Here is a 7,441-nt window from a genome sequence, read left to right on the forward strand (position 1 = left end):
GTGGTGTGCTGGGGATTGAATCAGGGCCTCAAAGCTGCTGGGCAAGTGCTTTACCACTGACCATTGAGCTACACTCCAGCCCCTAACTCATTTATTTTAAATTTTCTGTAAAGATATTTTTACATTATGATATGAAAAAATATTTTAAACATATTAGCATGGCTATTTTATAATCTATACTTGATAATCCCAATAAATAATTTTTTTTTCATGGTGCCTAGTTTTCTTGTGTATTTATTAGTGTGTTTTACCAGATAACATTTGTGTTTGCTGAAGTGTGGCACCTGGGAATGCTACCAGTTGGGCACCACTTTATGATTGTTTGTTTGTTTATATATAAGTGTTGTGTGTTTGGGCTGTATATCTGTTTGGGTGGCGACTTGTAGGTTTGTGTTTGCCCTTGCTTTGCTCGTTGCCAAACCAACTTTCCCTGTAGTCTTTTAGTCTGGACTCGTAATCACCTTTACTAGGTGAACACTCTGGGATCCCAGCTTCACAGGAGGAGAGACACTATTAGACCTTTAGGTAGTATCAATTTTTGTTTTCTGTGCTTCATACTAAACAAGGTCTGTAAGTCTACAGCTTAAGTCAAAATAGCTGATCACATATTGTCAGGGCAAAAACAAATTTAGCACTCTACTTATCTTTGAATTCCCACTTTAACCTACATTTTGAATTGGTAGTTTCTAACTATGCTTAATAACTCTTGGATGCTTTTAAGACATTTTTGTATTTCATCTTATATTTTTAATTGATTTCAGTGACAGAATTGGTACAAATGCTCTGGTGCTCTACAGAGCCTGAAACAAAAATTTTTGTTTGATTATAAAATTTGGAGAACCATTTATAGAACTTTTCTTTTCACTTTCTATTTTTACACACACACACACACACACACACACACACACACACACACCCTTACCTTTAAAAGAAGATTGACTGTTCTACTTATTAAACTTTGCTTTCAGGTATAAAGTTCTAAAATTCATCTAGTATTGTTTGTGAATTTGGGTTTTACTTTTTGTGCAGGATCATATTTATTAATTATATATTTTTCAGACTATCTGAAGTCCTTAAATATTTTTCATAAGGCAGAGATTTAGGTTCCAGTTTATCTGGGATATTTCTGTAGTTCTAGGAATTTATTGTGTTTAAGACATATTTATTTTAGCAGAGGAAAATAAGTAAAGGGGTAATGTGAAAAGCATGAAAAGACCACCTTCTATTTTTGTTCTGCTCCTTAGTTTTCCATTTCCTGAGTGCTTAGAAATTTGGTAAATTGATAGAAATTTTTTTGTGAGTTTTTATACTTGTGATTTTTTTCCTCTAAATAATTTCAGAATTTACTTCAACTTTCTTAAAAAAGTGAGTATGTCAATGACATGGCTTGTTAAAATAGTTGCCTTTTATGAAAAATTACCTAATCAATTATAGATGACAAAGAAATATTTTGTGTTAGAGTAATACATAACTTTAATCTTCCTTTATTATTTGGCCTTATAAATAAATATGAAAAGTGATCATCTTGTAACATTTTTAAAAAATTCACTTTCTTCTTTCCCTGGAAAGCAAATAAAACCATCATTCTTTTCTAATCTTCATGAATAATTTCTTTCTGGCCCTAGGTTAAAGGGTTTTCAAGGCCATCCTATGGTACCTGTAGAGATACAAGTTAGACCTTGCAGTCTAGGCCTCTATGAGAGCACTTCTAAATTTCAGAGGTGAAGAGAGCTTATTCTTAATTTTTGGATAATTTCAGTTGTGGACTTCAGAATGAAGCTGCTAGGGGGGAAATGATCCTTATTAGAAGCATAAAGCCTACTGACTGTATCTTGGCCAGTGTTCCCTTTTTTCCAGTAAGCTGTCTGCTATACAGAGGTGTATAACCCTAATGGCTTGTTGTATGCCATTAAAAGGTATTGTACACTCATAAAAGAATGACATTTTGATCAATGCTGTTAAAAGAATTACTGTCTTGACACAGAAAAGCTTTCCTGCTGCAAGTTTAAAAATATGCCTTTAAAAGCTTTTTATTGAATACCTTTGCATCCCTTAGAAATATGCCATTTTGGCATGAGGTTACTCTGAACTATTCCACATTATTACTTAAATGCAAAGCCTCCTATTTACCTTTAGAAGTCGCAGAGCCAGACAGGTATTTCCCTACCAAATAGATTTAAGTCATGGTAGTATCTTAAGCCACTGTATCTGATCTAAAAATAGAATTTTTGTAAAAAGAAAGCTGAAAACTAAATTATTCCTTTTTATTTTGTGAGATATTGATTTTTTTCATGCTGTTTTGTTTAAACTTTGTGGTTTAATTTCCCTTTGGATTTAGGAATCACGCCTTTCCACCCAGTTCAGAGATAGATCTTTTCTAATCACTTGGGAATTGGTTTTCTTAAATGGTGATATATTAGAAGTGATTTTCTACCATTTTTTCCTTTTTATTATATTTTGATTAGAAGTTTATGAAAACCATATCACAAAGAAATAGTCTTCTAAAGATGAAGGTTTCTTCTATACACAGCTGGTCTTTCAGAGATTTATTTAAGTATCTTTGCTGTAAGTTTAATTTCATACTTTGTAAGCCTTCTGCTATTATTTAACTTCTGACGTAAACCTTTAAAAAGAAAAAGAATAACAACAACAATACCTTGTGAACTGAGCATTTGAAAGTCCAATACCCTGAATACCATATTTTTCTAAATATTTCACTATGGAGTAATAATTTACTGGATAGGTTTCAACTTTTATACTTTATGAATTTGATGTTTAATCCTAGTATAATAAACTTTTCACACATTTCAGGATATGGGCATGTTTCAGGATAAATAAGTGTTTGTTTTAATTTTTTTTCAATGAATGTTTTTCATTATTTATTTTTTGTGGCATTGGGGATTGAACCCATGGGCACTCTACCACTATGCTACATACCCAGCCTTATAGGATCTCTCTTAAGTTGCCAAAGCTTGCCTCATACTTAGGATCCTCCTGCTTTTGTCTTTTAAATTGCTGGGAATATAGGCGTGTGCTACCATTTTAGGGTCAATTGAGGTCTTTTGTCGGCTCAACAGAGATCTTTTGTTTACATCACTAAAATACCATACATTGGTCTTATAACCTGAGATCTTGTTTCTGTAACAGGACAATTCTTAGATATTATTTATCAGCATGCTGAACTATTCCTTTTGCAGAGACATAGACATCATCCATCCCCCCCCCATATTCTTGTTTTTAACTGTTGTGACTTATTGAATCAAAGCAGTTAAATTTGAAACAAGTTCAACTCAATGTCATTTCCTTCAAGGATTGACTCATCTTTCTGGGTGTGAGTTATGAACAAGCAACATCTGACCTCCTCTGAACCCTGTTGATGTATTTTTTACCCAAAAAATTTTGCATTTTAACAAGAGACCCATTCTTCTAAATAAAGACATTGATAAGGAAGTAAGCATGCACAGAACATGATCAAGAGAAACATTTCAAGCCAAAGTTAATCAAAAGGGATAAAGAGGGACACTACATACTGCTCAAGGGAACCATACACCAACAAGACATAACAATCATAAATATATATGCCCCAAACAACGGTGCTGCTATGTTCATCAAGCAAACTCTTCTCAAGTTCAAGATTCTAATAGACCACCATACAATAATCATGGGAGACTTCAACACACCTCTCCCACCACTCGACAGATCTTTCAAACAAAGGTTGAATAAGGAAACTATAGAACTCAATAACACAATTAACAACCTAGACTTAATTGACATATATAGAATATACCACCCAACATCAAGCAGCTACACTTTTTTCTCAGCAGCACATGGATCCTTCTCAAAAATAGATCATATATTATGTCACAGTTCAACTCTTAGACAATATAAAGGAGCAGAGATAATACCATGCATCTTATCTGATCATAATGGAATGAAACTGAAAATCAACGATAAAAGAAGGAAGGAAAAATCATGCATCACTTGGAGAATGAACAATAGGTTACTGAATGATCAATGGGTTTTAGAAGACATCAAGGAGGAAATTAAAAAATTCTTAGAGTTAAATGAAAATACAGACACAACAGATCGGAATCTATGGGACACATTGAAAGCAGTTCTAAGAGGAAAATTCATTGCTTGGAGTTCATTCCTTAAAAAAAGCAAAAACCAACAAATAAATGATCTCCTACTTCATCTCAAAATCCTAGAAAAAGAAGAGCAAAACACAGCAAAAGAAGTAGAAGGCAAGAAATAATTAAAATCAGAGCTGAAATTAATGAAATCGAAACAAAAGAAACAATTGAAAAAATTGACAAAACGAAAAGTTGGTTCTTTGAAATAATAATTAAATTGACAGACCCTTAGCCATGCTAGCGAAGAGAAGAAGAGAGAGAACTCAAATTACTAGCATACGGGATAAAAAAGGCAAGATCACAACAGACACTTCAGAAATACAGAAGATAATCAGAAATTATTTTGAATCCTTATACTCCAATAAAATAGAAGATAGTGAAGGCATCGATAAATTTCTTAAGTCATATAATCTGCCCAGATTGAGTCAGGAGGATATAGACAACCTAAACAGACCAATATCAATTGAGGAAATAGAAGAAACCATCAAAAGATTACCATCTAAGAAAAGCCCAGGACCGGATGGGTATACAACAGAGTTTTACAAAATCTTTAAAGAGGAACTAATACCAATACTTTTCAAGCTATTTCAGGAAATAGAAAAAGAGGGAGAACTTCCAAATTCATTCTACGAGGCCAACATCACCCTGATTCCGAAACCAGACAAAGACACTTCAAAGAAAGAAAACTACAGACCAGTATCTCTAATGAACCTAGATGCAAAAATCCTCAATAAAATTCTGGCGAATCGGATACAAAAACATATCAAAAAAATTGTGCACCATGATCAAGTAGGATTCATCCCTGGTATGCAAGGCTGGTTCAATATACGGAAATCAATAAATGTTATTCACCACATCAATAGACTTAAAAATAAGAACCATATGATCATCTCGATAGATGCGGAAAAAGCATTCGACAAAGTACAGCATCCCTTTATGTTCAAAACTCTCGAAAAACTACGGATAACAGGAACATACCTCAACATTGTAAAAGCAATTTATGCTAAGCCTCAGGCTAGCATCATTCTGAATGGAGAAAAATTGAAGGCATTCCCTCTAAAATCTGGAACAAGACAGGGATGCCCTCTCTCACCACTTCTGTTCAACATAGTTCTCGAAACACTGGCCAGAGCAATTAGACGAAAGAAATTAAAGGCATAAAAATAGGAAAAGAAGAACTTAAATTATCACTATTTGCAGATGACATGATTCTATACCTAGCAGACCCAAAAGGGTCTACAAAGAAACTATTAGAGCTAATAAATGAATTCAGCAAAGTGTTATAAAATCAACACGCATAAATCAAAGGCATTCCTGTATATCAGCGACAAATCCTCTGAAATGGAAACGAGGACAACCACTCCGTTCACAATATCCTCAAAAAGAATAAAATACTTGGGAATCAACCTAACAAAAGAGGTGAAAGACTTATACAATGAAAACTACAGAACCCTAAAGAGAGAAATTGAAGAAGACCTTAGAAGATGGAAAAATATACCCTGTTCATGGATAGGCAGAACTAACATCATCAAAATGGCGATATTACCAAAAGTTCTCTATAGGTTTAATGCAATGCCAATCAAAATCCCAACGGCATTTCTTGTAGAAATAGAGAAAGCAATCATGAAATTAATATGGAAGAATAAAAGACCCAGAATAGCAAAAACAATACTAAGCAGGAAGTGTGAATCGGGTGGTATAGCGATTCCAGATTTCAAACTATACTACAGAGCAATAGTAACAAAAACAGCATGGTACTGGTACCAAAACAGGCGGGTGGACCAATGGTACAGAATAGAGGACACAGAAACCAACCCACAAAACTACAACTTTCTTATATTTGATAAAGGGGCTAAAAGCATGCAATGGAGGAAGGATAGCATCTTCAGCAAATGGTGCTGGGAAAACTGGAAATCCATATGCAACAAAATGAAACTGAATCCCTTTCTCTCGCCATGCACAAAAGTTAACTCAAAATGGATCAAGGAGCTTGATATCAAATCAGAGATACAGCATCTGATAGAAGAGAAAGTTGGCTACCACCTACATGCTGTGGGGTCGGGCTCCAAATTCCTCAATAGGACACCTATAGCAGAAGAGTTAACATCTAGAATCAACAAATGGGACTTACTCAAACTAAAAAGTTTTTTTCTCAGCAAAAGAAACAATAAGAGAGGTAAATAGGGAGCCTACATCATGGGAACAAATCTTTACTCCTCACACTTCAGATAGAGCCCTAATATCCAGAGTATATAAAGAACTCAGAAAATTAGACAATAAGATAACAACTAAGCCAATCAACAAATGGGCCAAGGACTTGAACAGACACTTCTCAGAGGAGGACATACAATCAATCAACAAGTACATGAAAAAATGCTCACCATCTCTAGCAGTCAGAGAAATGCAAATCAAAACCACCCTAAGATACCATCTCACTCCAGTAAGATTGGCAGCCATTATGAAATCAAACAACAATAAGTGCTGGCGAGGATGTGGGGAAAAGGGTACACTTGTACATTGTTGGTGGGACTGCAAATTGGTGCAGCCAATTTGGAAAGCAGTATGGAGATTTCTTGGAAAGCTGGGAATGGAACCACCATTTGACCCAGCTATCCCCCTTCTCGGTCTATTCCCTAAAGACCTAAAAAGATCATGCTACAGGGACACTGCTACATCGATGTTCATAGCAGCACAATTCACAATAGCAAGACTGTGGAACCAATCTAGATGCCCTTCAATAGACGAATGGATAAAAAAATGTGGCATTTATACACAATGGAGTATTACTCTGCATTAAAAAATGACAAAATCATAGAATTTGGTGGGAAATGGATGGCATTAGAGCAGATTATGCTAAGCAAAGCTAGCCAAGCCCTAAAAAACAAATGCCAAATGTCTTCTTTGATATAAGGAGAGTAACTAAGAACAGACTAGGGAAGAAGAGCACGAGAAGAAGACCAACATTAAACAAGGAGGAGAGGTGGGAGGGAAAGGGAGAGAGAAGGGAAATTGCATGGAAATGGAAGGAGACCCTCAGGGTTATACAAAATTACAAACAAGAGGAAGTGAGGGGAAAGGGAAAAATAATACAAGGGGGACGAATGAATTACAGTAGTGGGGGTAGAGAGAGAAGAGGGGAGGGGAGGGGAGAGGAGGGGGGATAGTAGAGGATAGGAAAGGCAGCAGAATACAATAGACATGAGTATATCAATATGTAAATCAATGGAAGTGTAACTGATGTGATTCTGCAAGCTGTATACGGGGTAAAATGGGAGTTCATAACCCACTTGAATCAAAATGTGAAATAT

Source organism: Ictidomys tridecemlineatus, chromosome 15 (genome assembly GCF_052094955.1).
Source record: "Ictidomys tridecemlineatus isolate mIctTri1 chromosome 15, mIctTri1.hap1, whole genome shotgun sequence".
NCBI classification, from domain to species: domain Eukaryota; kingdom Metazoa; phylum Chordata; class Mammalia; order Rodentia; family Sciuridae; genus Ictidomys; species Ictidomys tridecemlineatus.